Source organism: Triticum dicoccoides, chromosome 7B, assembly GCF_002162155.2.
Source record: "Triticum dicoccoides isolate Atlit2015 ecotype Zavitan chromosome 7B, WEW_v2.0, whole genome shotgun sequence".
Classification (NCBI taxonomy): domain Eukaryota; kingdom Viridiplantae; phylum Streptophyta; class Magnoliopsida; order Poales; family Poaceae; genus Triticum; species Triticum dicoccoides.
The window spans coordinates 18,716,145-18,735,140 of NC_041393.1; the positions used below are offsets into that span (position 1 = coordinate 18,716,145).

The 18,996-nt window shown below is 48.2% G+C and overlaps 1 pseudogene; it reads right to left on the reverse strand.

Moving 5' to 3' along the window:
• Positions 1 to 10,105, reverse strand: part of LOC119338518 — a 43,323-nt pseudogene extending 33,218 nt beyond the window's left edge.
• Positions 10,106 to 18,996: the final 8,891 nt, after the last annotated feature.

The window sequence follows — 18,996 nt, forward strand, 5'->3', positions numbered from 1 at the left end:
TCCTTCCCCCTCGGTTATATATGGCAGGGGGCGCGGCTTGGGAGGGACTCCAAGTAGGATTCCTCCTACTTGGGTGCCCCCTATGGCTGCTCCTCCCTCCCTCCCACCTATATATATATGTGGCAGGGGGTGCCTAGCACACACCAGATCAATTGTTAGACGTGTGCGGCGCCCCCCTCCACCATTTACACCCCGGGTCATATTTTTGTAGTGCTTAGGCGAATCCCTGCAGAAAATCACATCACCATCACCGTCACCACGCCGTCGTGCTGCCGGAACTCATCTACTACCTTGTTGTGTTGCTGTATCAAGAAGGCGGAGGACGTCACCGAGCTGAACGTGTGTTGAACGCGGAGGTGTCGTACGTTCGGTACTGATCTGCTGGATCACGAAGAAAGTACCACTACATCAACTGCGTTGTGAAACGCTTCCGCTTACGGTCTACAAGGGTAAGTAGACACACTCTCCCCCGCGTTGCTATGCATCTCCATGGATAGATCATTGCGTGTGCGTAGAATTTTTTTTGTTTCCCATGCAACGTTCCCCAACAAGTCCGTCATCCAGTTGCTACCATTTCTCCGCATCGGGACCTCCATTGCAGTGGGATCGCGAACAGCCACACTATTATGGTTTGATAGGTGGGTTGGTGATACACCCTTCCCGGCTCGCTTCCCATACCTCTTCTCCATCGTGGTAGACCCTCTGGTCTCAATTGAGACGACCATTATTGCCTTAGGGCGCTTCGCGTTCCGGCGGCCTTTTGGGCCCCCGGAACTAATCGCCTGGCACGAGCTCCTCGATGTCATTGCACTCCACGAGCTGGACCTTGAGCTGGCACACGATCGCCTATCCTGGCACCTAGAGCCCTTGGGAAAATTCTCCACAAAGCCTCGATACTGGGCCATCGCTACAACCCCTGGGCCGGCGCCCTTGGAGATGATCTGGTTGATCAGACTCCCTCTAAAGATCAGAATCTTCTTATGGCAATGGATCCACGGACGTGTCCCCTCCGGCGTGGAGGTGTTAAAACGAAATGGCCCGGGAGATGGGACTTGTCCTTTGTGTGGGACCGAAGAAGACTCAAATCACATTTTCTTCTCGTGCATCCCCGCCCAGTTTCTCTGGAGTTGCCTTCACGAGGTGGTCGGTGGTCATTGGTCGTTGGTGTAAGACCAACTTCCCGGACCTCTTCGCCGAGATCCAGGCCTCACCGCCATTAGGTCTCCATATTAGGTAGCTAGCTACTAGGGTCCTTGCTTGGACGCTTTGGACGGTTTGGAATAAGCTTGTGATCCAGCGTGTTCCTCTTCGGCGTGCTACTGACGCGGTGTTCAAAATATGTGGTTATTTGCAGCTTTGGCGGCCGCTTAGCCGCCACGAGGACCGGGACGCCATGAACATCATCATTGCTGATTTTCGTGTGATGGCTCTTCGTTTGGTGCCGCCCCTCCCTCCGCCACCACTTGAGTCAGATTAGCTTCTTGGTTGCGGTGCTACTGCCTTTTAGTTTTTCTTTTAGGGCTTGTTGAGCTGTGCCCCCAACTGCATCTCATGTACTACTTATCGTGAGACAGTGTATGTGTGTGTGTGTGTCAACTTGTGTGGTACTTTGTGGCCGTGGTGGTTTGCTTTATTTATATATGGGGCCGAAAGTCCTTTTCGGTAAAAGCATCATAAATTATTAAAATCTTACAGCTCTGATCTTTAATAAGCGAACAAACCCATACATCCAATTTTTTGCTGCAAATTATTTTAGTGCAAGTTTGCAATGTCAAAAGAATATGGTCCTCATATCAGTGACATACCTATGGACATTATGCAGGTAGTCTGCTAAATGTACAATCTTCAATCACTTAAGGTCACAAATATTGCTGGTATACGTCCACTCTAAGTACACAAAAAGTAATTCAAGGAGCCAGAATCCTACCTGAGTAATTCTCTCAACCATACAGTCATCAGCATAAGTTCCCTTGTGTGTGCATGCTAGTCTCTGGAACCTAGGGTCCTTAGCAATTATGTGACACATGGAATCGCAAAAAATAAATTCAAGTGCTAATGGATTAAAAAATAACAATATCAAACACTAATCACACATATGTAATTAGCAAAATTTTAAAGAGATGATTCAGGAACTATTACAACAAATGTGGCATGAATAATACCTCAAAGCCACATGATGTTTTTGTCCTAACTTTTCAAGCTCAGCCATAACACAATCAGTGATGCAGAGGGTACCTTCATAACAAGGTCGGGTTATTCAGCAAAGAATTATGCAGTTTAACATACACATGAAAAGGATAACACACATCCAAATAAGACAACTAACAACAAAATAATGGTGTTGTAAGCTTACATTTTGCATAAAGGCAGTCCATCAATCCTTTCTCCAAATCCAACTGCATAGGGAAAAAGAAGCATCAAGTCAAGTAGATAACTTTATATGCATGAAGACGAGTCTGACTTGACTGTTAACATCACTAGCATTAGCAAAGCATACGACCAAGGCTATCGAACTAAATCTAATCCCAATACCACCACTTCATCCTGGCCATTTTCTTAGCTATTATAATGGTTTTTTATCTAGTAAGCATTAGTAGCTTTAGTTTAATTGGTGTTGAAGCTCCGCACGCCGAAGCATGCCATGATACAAGCAAATGAAATTATGAGAATACATTAACCGTTACACATGAACTAGCACACCTGCCTAAATGGTACAACTCAAACTTGTTGGTAATAAAAATAAACTCTTCATCTTACGCTTTGAGCGCTACTGAATGCAAATTTGAAACTGCCTGCTGTCCAAATGAGGCATTTGTAAGACAAGTTCTGGTGAACACAAATACTTTTTACAATTGAGATTACACGGGGGCTTCCAATTAGCAAGTATAAGCAAACAACAAAGCAGGATAGTTCTTCTTAATGAAAAGAATGCACTTCGTGTGCTTGCTCCAGAAAGCAATCTAGGTTGTTGTTGCATTGCAAGTTCTCGAAAGCTACTAGCACCCTATTTGGGGCCCATTGGCAAGAAAATTGCACAGATGTTATGAATGAGGCCCTAGGTCGGCCCCAGGACTACCTGCAGTAAAGGCGGTGTAAGGAAAACAAGTGATAGGTGTATGGTACTCCCTCCGTCCCATAATATAAGAGCGTTTTTTTACACTAGTGTGGGACGGAGGAAGTAGAAATCAATTGTTTACCAGACTTGGATCAAGAGTATACATGACATGTTGTTGTGGCGCTTGGTAAACGTTCAAAGCCAATTAACCATGTTGTTTTTGTGAATCGGTGCAATCTGTAACATTATTCGATCCTACTTGTGTACACTTTTAGCACTGAACACACATGGTACTAGCTAACTGTAACTATTATAAAAAATACCAACCAAAGCTCTTGTCAGCTCCTTGGGTTCCATCAGACATGCAACACGGGGATGAGAGGGCTACACCGAGGGCTTGCGACACAGAGCGACAGACATCCTGAGTGAGCGATTGTGGAAAAAAGAAATAGCTCAGGACCATCAAAAAGCACCCGAGGCCAGATGTACTAGGTACATCTACAAGGATTGAAGAAAGAAAAAATTTCGCTGGCCATGATGTAACCCAACAACTTATCCGCGCATACTCGATGTCTCTCAAGCCCACGATTTAAGTTGCCCACATTTTGTCTCCCATCCAGTGTGGCTTGTTCCGAAGCATGGCAATCAACTTCCTTATCTATATTTCTTTCTTCCATTCTTCCACGTTACAAAAACTATTGTCTCTATAATGGTTTGCTCTATGCTACTTGACCAGTTATACATGGCTCAGCTAGATGCATTTTTTTCAACCACACTGTCGCACTAAATGTAGGTTATTCATTATCTATCTTTGCTACAGTCAAGGAGCACATGGTTCCCATTGAGGATCATTTTCCTTTACTCGTGTAGGAGTGAAGTTATCATTCTCAGCATTTATGTAGCTTTAGTTCCGGGCAACCACAACAATCACCACATGGTCCGTACCCCTAGTTTAGTTGCTACTTCGTATTAATTGCATCATAAATAGAATACCTACACATGCTCATTCATAATAATTTGTAATGACTTAACGGGAATTATAAACATGTTGTTTTGAAGCATTCAACTCACTAATAATCACATCGAAGAGTACACTAACTGTAGTGCTTTAAATGATGACCCTCAGCACTATATCATCTCAGCATTTGCATGGAACAAACCTCTACAACAAGCTCATTCTGAGGAAACAATGATGGATGAGATAGATAGGTAACCCATAATGCTCTTTCCTCAAAAATCATTGTGCACATTATATGAGTCTAAAACGGTTGAAGACCTTCAAACACTTGAGCCATGACTAAGTTTCAATTCACACAAAACATACAGAGACTGAATGTAGACTAGTAAGGTTATAATATGATATTACGGAGCTGAGAACTATCTACAACATACCCATTCAGAGTAGAAGAAATTAAACTAGAGTATGTAATAAGTAATGTGATATCATTCACATCCATTTGTTGGCAGTAAACTGAGTAATTACTATTAAATTTATACAACATCCCTTCTCTTTAAAAAAATATGGAACATGTTTCTTCCACTTTTTCATAGATAAAATTCTAGCAATGAAATTCTTGTCCCCATTGGAGTACAATTACATAGAACAACATACCTAGCAGTTTTTGGGTGGACAACTTTTGCTTCACCTTTGTGCAAGTAACATGTCCCATGTTCAAACGGTGGATTGGGCACAATCTAACTCAAAGAATCAAAAATCACAGGCGGTAGACTTGAAAAACAAAGAGTAAATAGAAGCCACACTATCCAATAATACCGCATGATTCCCTTTTCTCAAAATGTTACTTGGCACAATGACAACAATCCAAGATAACATGGCAGAGCTTCCTAACTACTGAAATCCAGCGGATGATGAGAATCTCTAAGCCTGGATTGTACTTAAATAAAAGCAGCGACAATAGCTTGGTTGGTTGGATGCAGCCATACGACATTTTATTAAAAAATAATCACCATTTAGTCTAGACTTATTCTTGCACATGCACAAGCTTGTAAAGCTTAGGTTCTTAGTGCATCTGATTATTTGCATTTTCTGTAGAGTACACAAATCATGCTCATCAGATGAAACAAGGACAACTAAACAAAATAGAATACCCATAAAATGTAATATGCAACTCCTAACAAATGTTTACCCTTTTTTTCACCAAAACCACTATGTCTTTTGTTTAAGGATGAAGACAAATCCACCCTATTCCTAACATAAAACATCATTTTGGGGTAGATCGCTATCTCACATTCCCAACATGTGCCATGTTTTCTAGGGTATACTTGTGATGCTGAGAAGAAGTGAAATATTGCATATCGTGCTATAGCCAACTAGCATACGGAACCCAAAATTCATGGAATCTCTGAAGCCCACGATTTGCTAACATGCCACTATCCCACTGGCTAGTGCATGGTGATAAACTTTCTTTCTCCCTTCTTGCATCCTCCATTTTCTTTTCAGTTTACCATATTATAATGTGGTATCATCAGGTTTGGTCTATGCCACCTTCTATAACACAATTTAGCTGGATGTGGATGTATTACAATGTTCGATTCGTCTGTCCCAAATTATAAGACGGGCAGAGGTAGTACTAAATAAAGCTTAATGCTCATATGCCATGGCCAAGGGGCAAGGGCAGAGACCATGTGGCCACCATTATTATTTTTCTTACAAAGTTATTATATCAATGTAGCTTCATCACCGTTACGCAACTATAGTTCTCACCACACGACTACAAGAGTCATACATGAGCTTATAAAGTTTGGGCTACCAGTGCAACACATTGCACTCTACATTGAGGTCATTTCAGAAAAGATGCTAGTTTGCAAAATCCAAAACCCAGCACATACATTGGCTTGGCAATTGAGAGCAATGAACCAGAAGCATGCCAAAGCATTGAACCAAATGACAACACTTACATATTACATAGAACATATTCTTGAGTCTGCAACATTAACAACACCAAGCAAGCTGGGAAGTTGGCTATAGTTCAGTTCAAAACAAGGACAATCTTACACTTCTTCTATCAAAATTTATGAAAACTATGCCTTAAGGAGGTTGGTACACAATTTTGAAGTGGTTACAATCAGCTCGGCAGTACTCATATCCATCCTAAATTAAGGAACTTGGGCAAGTATGATGGTGTTTGGTACCAGTGCATGGCTAATCAGATTCTTGGTGCTGCACAAGATACCAGTGCATGAGTTAGGTCATGGATTTACCACGCCTAAAATAAGATACACATAACATAACAGTGAACAGAAACTGTCACTAGAGCAAGCTATTATTACCTCCCCGAATTATGTCTTCGGGAAGTCGTTCTATCGAGTACATGTGTTGGGTGATATACATGATTGGAACACCAGGAACCTGCCAAATCAATAGCATGTACACATTATCAGCGTAAGGGCATCGCTCCGAAGTCCTAGTGCTGAGCTTTAAGGAAGCAAGTATAGCTTTCTTATTCTCCTCTTTAAATCTCTATCACAAGTGGCAACAATGTAGCATTTATGCTGTTACAGAAACATAGACCAAAATAAATATTGACTTGCCATCTAAAAATGAACTTGTGTAATCCAAAGCAATAAAGAAGGTATTACTTACGAGCAACCGAAGCATTTTTACTTTTGTTTTTGTATGAATGTGTGTGAATAGTTATAAAAACTTATATTGTGAATCCATTCTTCATGAAAAATTTGATTGTACATTTCTATATATATCAACCAGTGGTCGAAGATAGAGAATTCTGACTGCACGCTTTCTAGAAAATATGTATTGATATGGTACTTGCATGGGCACAATGGATGCACTGGATAAAGTATATGATGGGGCACAAAGAGGCTCTGCTCACATGTAGTACCTATCCATTCACCTTGGAAGGAATTTTGATGCCACAAATGAATAAGGCAAATCAAACAACTCTTCGCGAAAAGGGAATGAGTGCCACTTTGTTAATCAAAAGCATCATAAAAATTTAAAAATCTTACAGTTTTGATCTTTAATGATCAAACCCATTCATACCAAATTTTCACTGCAGGTGATTCTAGTTACAACTTTGCAACGCGAAAAGAATATGGTCTTCATCAATGACATACTTATGGAGATTATACAGGTAGTTCGCTAAAATGAACAATCCTCAACCTCTTAAACTTCACAATTATTGCTGGTACCTCCACTCTAAGTACACATAAAGTAATTCAACGAGGCAAAATCCTACCTGAGTAATTCTCTCAATGGTACAGTCATCAGCATAAGTTCCTTTGTGTGTGCACGCCAACCTCTGGAACCTAGGGTCCTTAGCAATTATGTGACACAGGGAATCACAAAAAATAAAAGTCATGTGCTAATGAATAAGAAAATAACAATGTCAAACACTAATGTGTACAATTAGCAAAATTATAGAGAGACGATTCAGGAACTATTACAACAAATGTGGCATGAATAATATACCTCAAAGCCACATGATATTTTTGTCCTAACTTTTCAAGCTCAGCCATGGCACAATCAATGATGCAGGGGGTACCTTCATAACAAGGCAGTTTTTTTTTCTTAAAGGACGATTACCCGCAGCCTCTGCATCTGGACGATGCATGCAGCCATTTTATTAATTATTCTAAAAGACCTTAAAAAGTAGTACATTAGGTAGTCTGAAGCCACCATCTTAGCAACAACGGTCGCTACTCATTTCCACTTGATGAAGGGGTACCGATAGTCCGAGCCTAATACCAAACAGACATCGGACCAAAACCTAACATCTAAAGATGGAGGCCCCAACCAAGCCACATATCGGGTTTGGGGCACAAATCGGTTCGACGCACTCTCATGTGTCGTAGCCGCCATCTTCCACCAATCAATCCTCAGAGCAGAAACTAACGCACCGACCTTGCCAGGCCTCTCTGCCATCGACGCCACCATGACGCGAGACAACTTCCTCCTCCTGCTCGAGTATATCTCCACGCATCGGACACCGAGTCTCCATTGCGCCATGCTGTCGAGATCTGCCGCCATCAATGTGTAAGTTGAAGCACCGCTCCACCAAAGAAGCCTTCCACTAGTCCCTCGGCCCATGTAAACCACCACGAATGATGCCCCCAAGAGGGAAACAACACCAGAGCACCGCCGTCATCTGATCTACTCATCTAGGGTTTTCCCTGGAGGTAGCAAAGAGTGGCCTTGAACTTCTCCACGGTGATGCCATCAAGAAGGGAACGACACAGACAACACCGCCACCGCCGGCCTTGGCAGCTAGGCGAGAGTAGGTTTTCACCCATATCTATTCGAAGAGCCTCCCTCAAGCATCTCGTGCACGGACTGCCGCCATCTCTGCTGGGGATTGGACGAAAGGGATCCAGGCCACCGCCGCTGCCACCTGACAGGCCATGGCACCACCATGGTGCCTACTGTCGGCGCCGCCAGGCCCACTACGCTCGCCTGTAGATGCACACCGGAACCGCCAGCCCGCCCAAGCCCATCTGGGCAAGACAAGACCCGCGATCCCGGCCGCCGCCACAGGGGTGCCTCCGCCGCGGGGAGGTCGCGCCTCCGCTAACGCCGTCGTCACGTACGCTGTAGGGATCCCGCCGCTCCTTGCCGCTGGATCTCCGCCGCCGCCGCCCGGAGATCTCGCCACCACTGCTCGAGGGAGAAGGCCCCGCCGCCGCCATCATAGGCCAGGCTTCGCCGGTGAGACCTTAGGCGGCGGCAGGAGGGAGGAGACGAGGGGTGGAGGCCTAGGGCCGGCGGTGCAATCGCCCCCCGTGTCGCCTAGGGTTGGCGACGCGGGGGTGGGACATGGTTTGTCAGCAAAGGACTATGCAGTTCAACATACACATGAAAAACGATAGCACATATCCAAATAAGATAACTGACACCAAAACAATGGTGCTATAAGTTTACATTTTGCATAAAGGCCGCCCATTATCCCTTTCTCCAAATCCAACTGCATAGGGAAAAAAGAAGCATCAAGTCAGGCAGATAACTTTTTATGCATGAAGACAAGTCAGACTTGCCTGGAACATCACTAGCATTAGCAAAGCATATGACCAAGGCTAGTGGCCTAAATCTAATCGCAATATAACGACTTTATCTTGGCCATTTTTCTTTGCTGCCATAGTGGTTTGTTATCTAGTAAGGATTAGTAGCTTCAGTTTAATTAGTGTTGAAGCTAAGCACACCGAAGCATGCCATGACACAACCAAATTAAATGATGAATACATTAACCGCTGCACATGCCTAATGGTATAACTCAAACTTGTCAATACTCCCTCTCTCTCAGTTTACAGGGCGTGCTCGTACCCCCAGATCGTCAATTTAACCAACCAAATATAAGTCATATATTACAAAAAATATATCAATATAAACTTCAGATGTTCTATTTTCAAACGGTATAATTTTTGTGTTATATAGTGTATATTAGGGTGATAAAATTAACAACCTAGGTATACATGTAGGACTTGTAAACTGAAACGGAGGGTGTAAGAAAAATAAACTTGTCCTTATGTTCCGAGCGCTGCTGAATGCAAACTTGAAACTGTATGCTGTCTAAACGAGGCAGTTGTAAGACAATTCTGGTTAACACAAAATAATTTGTACAGTTGAGATTACATGGGGACTTTCAATAATAAGTGAAACAAAACACATCATGCTAATTCGACGGACGGACCTTGTTCTGGATGGAGAAATTGATGGAGTTGGTGTTGGCGATAACCCAGTACGGCGGCCCGAGCGCCATGTTGTAGCTGAAGAACAGCGCCGACGACAGACTAGCACCCCCAAAAAACGTAGCCCGAAATTCAAGCGCGAGCAGGGCACTCACACATTCCGGCCGAGCTTCTCCTTCTCGGTGTCCTTCTTCCACGGGTCCAGAACCTCTCTTCCTTGTACCTAACTTACCGGCGCAAGCTTCAGTTCAAGCAAAAAAAAAAAAAAAACAGCGCAAACTTCAGGGCTCCGAGCATTTGAAACCACAAAAGGTCGCAAACAGGAATGGACTTACTTCTTGATGGTCTTCTTGCTGATGATCTTCTTGACGGCGGCAAACTTGGTGCCATTTCTCTTCTAGCTAAATAATCTTTTTCTTTAAATTTTGGTAGACATGTGTGGCTTTTTTTTTTTGAATGATCACCCGGGGGAAGGACCCCATTATAGCTGGCCAAATGGGCCGGTTTTTTGGGGCCGGCCCGTGAGCACGCCGGCACGGCCCGCCTCGGGCTAGGCACGGCACGGGCTAAACGGGCCGGGCCAGGCATGCGGCACGCCCTGGGCCGTGCCTGGGCCTGGAGGCTAGGCACGCGGGCCGGCATGGCACCGCCCGATTAAGTTTTTTTATTTTTTTATACATCTATATATGGCCCAATATGTAAAAATAGGCTAAAAAACGCTCAGTGCGTCAAATAATAGGCTGAAAATATGCGGCTCACCGTGCTAAACGGGCCAACGTGCCGGCCCGTTTACTAACTGGGCCGTGCCTGGGCCTGGGGGCGCAGCACGTGGGCCGGCACGGCACGGCCCGTATAATAATCGTGCCCTGGCGGGCCGGGCCAGGCCAGGCACGATTATAATGGGCCGGGCCGGGCCGGGCCGGCCCGTTTGGCCAGGTATGAACCCCACCTATATATATTACTCAAAGGGACGTGAGGCCATACGTTACATCAGAGATTACATCGAGAGGAGAGGTAAAGGAGCCATGACATGGCAGCCTCCCTTTCTAACAGGGTCCTTAAATCTAAAGGTCTAAAGGGTGGTGTCGTAGATGATGTTCTTTAGGGTGACATTTGCAAAGTGCAACTCGTGTCGTTACACCCTAGCATTACGGGAGTCCCAAATCATCCACGGCATGGCGAGAGCGACAGTAGGCCAAATGTTGATGTTAAGGCCTACCGGAGTAGTAGTATACCAAATGGCGTCAATGGATGGAGGAGCGGTGAGACCAAGCAGAAGCCAGGCCCGTGCCGCCACAGGGCACACGGCACAGGATGGCAAGGTGGAGGGCGTCCTCCAGGTGTTGATCACTACACGGGCAAGAGGAGTCGGTGGAGATGTTTTTTCGTCGCAGATTTCCCATATGGTTTAACCTGTCGCATAAAAGCAGCCAACCAAAAAATTTGACCCTAAGAGCATCTCCGGCCGCGCCCCTAATAAGGTCCCCCAAGCGACTTTTCGGTTGCCGGCGTCAAAAAATCGGCCCAACAACGTCCCCAGGGGCCCATTTTTCGCTGGCTCGGGCTGAAATTGGCGCCGGCGGACCCAACCCGAACCCGGCACGCTGGGGGCACTCGGGGGCGTCGGGTGAATCGTTTTTGGCGTGAAAGCGCCGCGGGCCAGCCGCGTCAGCAACACCGCCCGCCTCGTCTTCTCCCGGCGCCTCGGTTTCCAACGGGAATCAATGGCAAGGCTGCCGCCGGTCAGCTTTGTCATTGATTCCTCACGGGCGGCGCGTCACGGGGCGGCGCGCCGATGCCTCCCCTCCCTCGGACGCGTACACACGGACGCGGCGCGGCTATATATGGCCTCGCTCGCCTCTGATGAGTGCTACCTCTCCCGAGCGCCGCCGCTGAGCTCTTCTCCCCCAGCCACTCCGTCTCCCAATGGCCGAGCGTTTCCCTGGAGACGAGGCGGCGGCCAACGGCTACGGCCGCCGTTCGCTCCGCGAACAGGAGTCCTGGCTCCTGCTCCAGGCGAATATCCCGGCGCCGCCGGACATGCGCGCCGGGCCGACGGGCTAGAGGCTCAGCAATAGGGGAGTGCCCATTCCCCCGTTTCCCAGCGCCGTGGCCAAACCATCCTACTTCGCCGACGAGGTCGAGATCGTGCGCGCATCCCTCACCGACGCCGAGCTCTCCCTCCCCCAGTACGCCGTCGACAACCACGCGGCTTGGGCGGCGTACTTCGAGCGCCGCCAACAGCAGCGGCTAGCGTCCACCAACGGGGCGCCGGTGGTCGGCGGCCTGAAGAACAGCGAGGGGCGCCACCTGTGGTGGGGCGTCCTCGGCCGCACGCTTGAGGGCGTGCTGACGCACCTCGAGGGCGGCAACAACCAGCCGTTGGCGTACCCCCCGGCGAGGGCGGCCGCCCCGGCGCACCGCCGACGCGACGGGCAATGGGCGCCAAGGAGGTTCGGCTCCTCCTCCTCTTCTTCCTCGTCGGGCTCTTCCTCCCAATCCTCCGGCACTCCGACGTTGCTCGGTGTCAAGGCCGAGCCCGTGGCGGACACGCCGCTAGGCCGGCCCACTCGCAGCGCCGGCATCGTCATCAGCAAGGGCGGCCGGCGCGCCTCCTCGTCGGCTCCTCCCCCGCACTTCGTCAAGCCGAAGACGGAGCCGGGTCTCGCGCCGGTGAAGACTGAGTCGGGGCTGGCGCCGGTGAAGACGGAGCCGGGGCTGGCGCCGGTGAAGACGGAGTACGGCGAGGTCGAGCTCGACGACAACGCGGCCCTTGAATGGGCACGCCAGGACTCCCTAAAGATGGCGAGGGAGCGCTAGTGCGCTGCCCTGCGGCGCTTCGCGCAGCGCCGCCGAGGCCGCGACGAAGGAGGAGTCGTCATCATCGACGACAGCGATGACGACGGCGATGACGACAGCGACGACGACGCGCCGCCGCCGCCACCAGCCGGGGAGGGGTCCAGCAGGGGCGCCCGAGTAAAGGAGGAGAAGGCCGACGATGGCGGCGACGACGGCGACTTCTCGGCCTTCAGCAAGTTTTTTTTGATTAGTTTATATATGTAATGGCGACTACTCGACTTAAATCCGAGAATATAAACCCAAGTTTGCCGAAATTTGGTGTGTTTTAGCCGAACTTTGCCTAAATTTGCTATACGAATTATTATTTTTCGCGCCTGGGGGCGGTGGCTGGGGGCCAACTCGCCCCCAGGCCCATTTTTTGCGCCGGGTCACCCCAGGCGGCGATTTTAGGTGCCTCCTGGGGGGCCAACGGCTGGAGATGGTCTAATTATTGAGGCCATAGAGCTCCAAATATAGTCAGCGTTGCCATCAACCTCAGTGTCGGGGCAGAGCAGCGTGTAGGCGCACCTAGAGGCGAACTTCGGACCATGATTGAGGAATCTGTCATCAGGTGCGTCACACGTGGAAACATCCTGCAGCAAAGAGAAAATAGCAGCAAGTTCGATCGAAGCTACATGGGTTAGGCGATCCAGCAAGGTAGCAAGTAATCTGTCCTGCATGACTTTGGCAACTAGGATTTGAGGTGAGGTGGAGTGTGAGTATAGATGGGGGCTGGGTAAGCTAACGCAGGTCTAGGGCATGAGCCAAGAGTCGTGCGAGAAGACAATGGAAGTACCGTTGTTGAGAAGGACAAAGGAGATGTTTTGAAGTGGTTTTAGATGATCATGTACAAGTGCACAACCTTCCAGATGAAGGATGGAGAGGTAGGTTTTGTGGTGGGGTCGGGAGAATATTGTTAAAAGAACCACCGGACCCAGGGGTGGTCTGGCGTCTGGAGCAGTTTGTGTGCGAATTTTATGAGGAGGCAGTTGTTCTTTTCTATGCCCAGGCCACTGGACTCTTTTGGCTGGCAGACATCTTTCCACGCAAGATAAAATTTTCAGCAATATTTCCGCCAGAGATAAAGCCTATTTGATCACCATGAACGAGGAGAGGGATCATGGGTTTCAATATGTTGGTGATAAGTTTGACGAAGGCTTTTGGAGGGTAGTTTTGGAGTGAGATCGGGCGGAAGTCGTCCGGCGATCTAGCAAAATCTTTTTTTGCGAAAGGACACTAGTAGAAAAGGGGGCATTTGTCCCGGTTCGTAAGGGCCTTTAGTCCCGGTTCATGAACCGGGACTAATGGATCGTTACTAATACATTCCCCCTTTAGTCCCGGTTCTAACACGAACCGGGACAGATGGGCATCCACGTGGCCGCTGCGGGAAGCCCATGCAGGGGGGCCTTTGGTCCCGGTTGGTGGCACCAACCGGGACCAAAAGGCTTCCACGCGTCAGCAGCTGGCTGGAGCTGATGTTTTTCTTTTTTTCTAAAAAAAATGGCTGCTTTAGGGGTTTTGGGGGTTATTTTTAGGTTGTTATTAGCCAGCTAATAGAGAGAAGTGTCCTCTCTTATATCTTCGTCCTTGGTTTACCAATGCTACTGCTATGTTCATTTCATCCGCTGATATAATAACTCATGCATGCTCACATCATACATCATCATATATAATAACAAGTCCTACTAATCATGCATCATCATACAACTTCTACTCGTTATTAATAATAAGTCATACGATCATCATCCTCATAGTCATCGAACCCAACCCTACATAATTGTTATTAGCACATGATCATAAGTATCAGGTAGGACCTAAACACCCTTAAGGTAAAATAGCATAAAACAATATAGACCCTGACTCTTCATTATGAAGAATGGAGATCATCCTGTCTCCAATTCTTGCCTTCGCTGCCTTTTGCTTCCAAGAAGCTCCTTACGACTGTCCATACATTTTTTCCATTCTTTGATTGTCATGTCTCCACTTCTTTTAGAAACTCGGTATGGATAGTTGAGATTCATAAGAAGACCTGGTTGTATGTTCAAAACATGAAGGCTACCGTGCGTATACATCAGATGAGGCACACAATCATTCGGGATTATCTGTTAAAAAACATAGTAATAACTTCGTACTTAGCAATGATGTACTAGTTTTAGAAGTGTGCAAAAAGATGCACGAATGTCGTAATAGTAAAAAATCTTACCAGGGTATCTCCAGGGTAGTTACCGTAGTTCAACACGTGCACTAGTGGCACGTATTGACCATAATGTTGAGGAGTTCGATTGTAGACATTGTAATTCTCAAAATCTGTACAAAATGTGATCAGATGATTTTTCTCCCTATAAGTTAATTCAGAGCCATCGGTGTAGTGGGTTTTGTCTACCATCTTCCGCACATTCTTTGAAGAATGAAAATAAGCTGTCAATGGAAATAAACTGTCAACTATTTTGAAATAAACAATATAAATTACTTAATAACTATATTAAGCTCACACGAGGAAAGAATTGGAGGTGTTTCCACAAGGACCCAAATCGAAGGTCTGTCTTGCTCGATTGTAGGATCACCAAGATCCATGGTTGTCGTGGTTCTAAGTCTGACAGCAAAATGGGGGGTAGGTATGGAGAGGCAAGATCCTAGCTATGGAGTAGTTGTACACACGAGTGTTTTTACGAGTTCAGGCCCTTCTCTGAGGAAGTAATAGCCCTACGTCTCGGAGCCCGGAGGCGGTCGACTGGTTTATGTGTATACGGGTTACAGGGGTGCGAACCCTCTACACTGAGGAGGGGGTGGCTTATATAGAGTTTGCCAGACCCCTTCGGTCCTCAGTTATGCAGGGTTTAAAGTACATTAAGACAGGGGGTTACTGGTAACGCCCTCATAAAGTGCTATGAAGACTATTAAAGCTACTTAATGACAGACCGTTGCGTGCTAAGTGACTTTAGGTCTCCTGGCCGTCGAGTGGTTAGCTTCATGGTCGAGTGGCTATCTTCATCGTCGAGTGGCTATCTTCACCGTCGAGTGTCCTTGGGTTCGTCGAGTGAAGTCCCTCTTGGCCGACTGGAAGGTAGCTTCTTCTAAGGGTGTCCTTGTGTATGGTATCCTAGACAGGTCCATGATCCTACCCTAGGTACATAACCTCATCATTAGCCCCCGAATGGATCGAGGTTCGAGTGAGGAAGGAGTTGATGATTTTCTCCGACCTATTTCCCGTGCTTTGATTATGTCGGATCCTGGATCATCGATTTTTCTTTTTGGCGTTGTCATCAACTTTTCTTCAGTCGCCTTGATCCATTCTTGTCTTCTGTCGAGTGAACTTTTGAACTTTAGTGAACTTCCGAGCGACGGATCGCAGGAAAGATATCGTCTGACAGATTGATCTGCTGTTAGCGGATTTTGTGGGATCCAAATTTTGGGAAGCGCGCGAAGCGGGGCGGACCGCGGTACTCGGATGGGATAAGGCGTGGACGCCTCGATTTCCGCGCCGCCTTTTTCGCCATGTATCGTGCGTGCATGACTGTTTCGGGATGTGACAGGACCGCCCGGGCCCACTCGTCAGCCACTCGGTAGCGCCCTTATATAAAGCACCGGGCGAGGGTTTTTTGAATAGTGCCTTCCTATTCTTCTCTCCGCCCCCTTTGCCTCCGCCCACTGCGCCTGCTCTCGCCTCCGCCTATCCACTCCTCGCGTGCTTCGCCGGCGACAATGGTGAAGGAGAAGACGGCGGCCTTAGAGCACGCGAAGAAGGCGACGACGACGGGGAAAGCGAAGGGGAGACCGTCCAGTCGGGGCGGATCTTCGTCAAGGTCCCTCCTGCCAAAAGGTTGGGTCCAAGGGGATTGGATCTGCTCGACCATCACCGAGACAGATCTCAATGACCTGGCCAATGAGAGACTGATCCCCCACGGGTCAGCAAGGCTTCCGGGGACCGAGTGTCAACCGCAGCAGCAGGAGGGTGAGTGCGTTCTCCTAGCCACTCATGTAGACCGTGGCTTCTCTCTGCCGCCGAGTGTTTTCTTCCGAGGGTTTCTGAATTTCTTTGGGGCGCAACTCCACCATTTCACCCCCAATTCTATCGCCTATCTTGCTGCCTTTATGTCCATGTGCGAGAACTTCCTGGGTTGTGGACCACACTTGGGTCTCTTTAAGCACATATTCACCTGTCGCTCACAGACAGTGAAAAAGGCGAGTCCGGACGATGAGAGGACTAAGGTTATCCAGATGTGCGGTGGTCTTGGGATTCAGATGAGGAATAAGAGTACTTTCCCGGCCATGACCCTTCCTGATTCGGTCAGAGGGTGGCAGTCGACTTGGTTCTACTGCCAAGACGAGTCGACGCCGGGGCAGTCGACTGGTCTCCCTCCGTTCTCCATGGATCGAGTGGACAAACCCTCTTCTCTGAAGGTGCTTCCTGAGGAGAAAGCTTAGGTGAAAATGTTGATGGAGCACGTAGTCCAACTTGTTAGGGACGGAGTGACGGGTATGGATCTTCTGGAGGTCTTCCTTAGACGGCGCATCCAACCGCTTCAGTACCGAGGCCACCCGATGTGGCTGTACTGTGGTACAGAGGACACCACTCGGGTCCATCCAGAAGCGGTCAACAACGCCACACTGGAGAGGTGGGTGGCAGCCATCACAGGGAATAAGGACAACCCTCGAGGGGCTAGGAGGATCCCAGCACTCGACTGTACCTATACACCGGACACGGTATGGCCACTTATCTCCGATTGTAATCTTGCTCTATTCATTCTGCTTTGCTACGAATTGGTCGATTGATCTTTGTTTTGTTTTGTTGTCTGATAGGCCACCACCGAGTTATACTCGATGCCCAATGGAGCGCAGACGCCGACTGAAGAGGAGGAAGGAAGTGGGGGTGAAAGCCCGGAGGAGTGGGATTCGGATGCTGACGACGATGATGAGGGTGACAACTCTGATGAGGAGGAAGAGGAGGAGGAGGAGGAAGTTGCACCTCCCCGCTCGGAAAGACGCTCGAAGCTTGTCCATGATCCCGCGACTGAGCGTGGTAAGGGGGTCGCAACCGCTACACAGTCTACCAAGCGCCCTCGGACCACTTCTCCGGTGCCGACTGAGAAGGCTCCAAAGCAATCTCGAGTGGCACCGTCGAAACCGGCGAAGGTCTTGCCGAAGATGAAGATGGTGATCCCCACTATCTCAGGGTAATGGTAGTCTTGAGTTTTCCCGTTTCATGAACTTGTTCTTGGTCGACTCATGGGCCAATCGACTGACTTCTGGAACTGCAGTGCTGCTACTTCTGATACTTCGGCCAGGGCTGAAGACCACGAGATGGAGGATGCTGTTACCTCAAAACATGGTATGACTCTTGTGATGCCGTTTTCAGTCGATTGACTTATTGTCTCTAATTTTGATTCTTTCTGCAGCTTCATCTAACATTGTTATTGACCTTCCTGATGACGACGACGAGGAACCACTGAGGCGGAGGAGGAACAAGAAAGCTTCTGCTGGCAAGGCGACTCAGGATGTGCCAGCACCCGAGACGTTGGTCGTGGAGGGAGACAATGTCACTCGGCCTACCGTATATTTTGCGGTGCCGTTGACGAGTGCTCGCCCTTCATCGTCGAGTGCTGCTCAACCCTCGCTTTTCTCAACCCACCACGTCCCGGAAGACCAAGTTAGTGCTGCAAAAGAAGCAATACGCCAACCGGGGGTCATGATGGAGCAAGTGAAGGCGATCCGAGAAGCCAGCTAGGCAGCCTACGACGCCAGTTCAGCTCTTCAGAGTAATGTTCAGGTCAGTCGGTCACTGCCTGTTCTGTTAGGATATGATATCCGAAAACCCTTCTTTCTGAAATTCTTAGAGTTTGTCCTACACCCACTGGGTGTGTCGATTAAAGTTTCGGGTTAGTGGGGGCACGCTGAGTGCACCCACTGGGTGTAGTCCCCAAGTGGGAGGTTTGCTCTCCACTCGGTAGGATTTTTAGATACTTAGGCGAGCACTAGGCTGCAGCTAAGCCCCCGAGTGGGAGGTTTGCTCTCCACTCGGTAGGATTTTCAAGAACTTAGGCGAGCACTGAGCTGCAGCTAAGCCCCCGAGTGGGAGGTCTGCTCTCCACTCGGTAGGATTTTGTATTGGTGGCGTAGCTCGGAAGGAGAGGATAGCAGTCGACCTGCACCTCGTCCTCCTTGCAGAGCGCGTGTTGTATTTGTACTTAGGCGAGCGCAATGCTGCAGCTAAGCCTCCGAGTGGAAGGCTGGCTTACCACTCGGTAGGATTTTGTTTATCTTAGGTGAGTACTTGGACTGCAGCTAAGCCTCCGAGTGGAAGGTTGGCTTACCACTCGACAGGATTTTGTTTATCTTAAGCGAGTACTTGGACTGCAGCTAAGCCTCCGAGTGGAAGGCTGGCTTACCACTCGGTAGGATTTTGTTTATCTTAGGCGAAACGGATTTCGTAGCTAAGCCTTCAT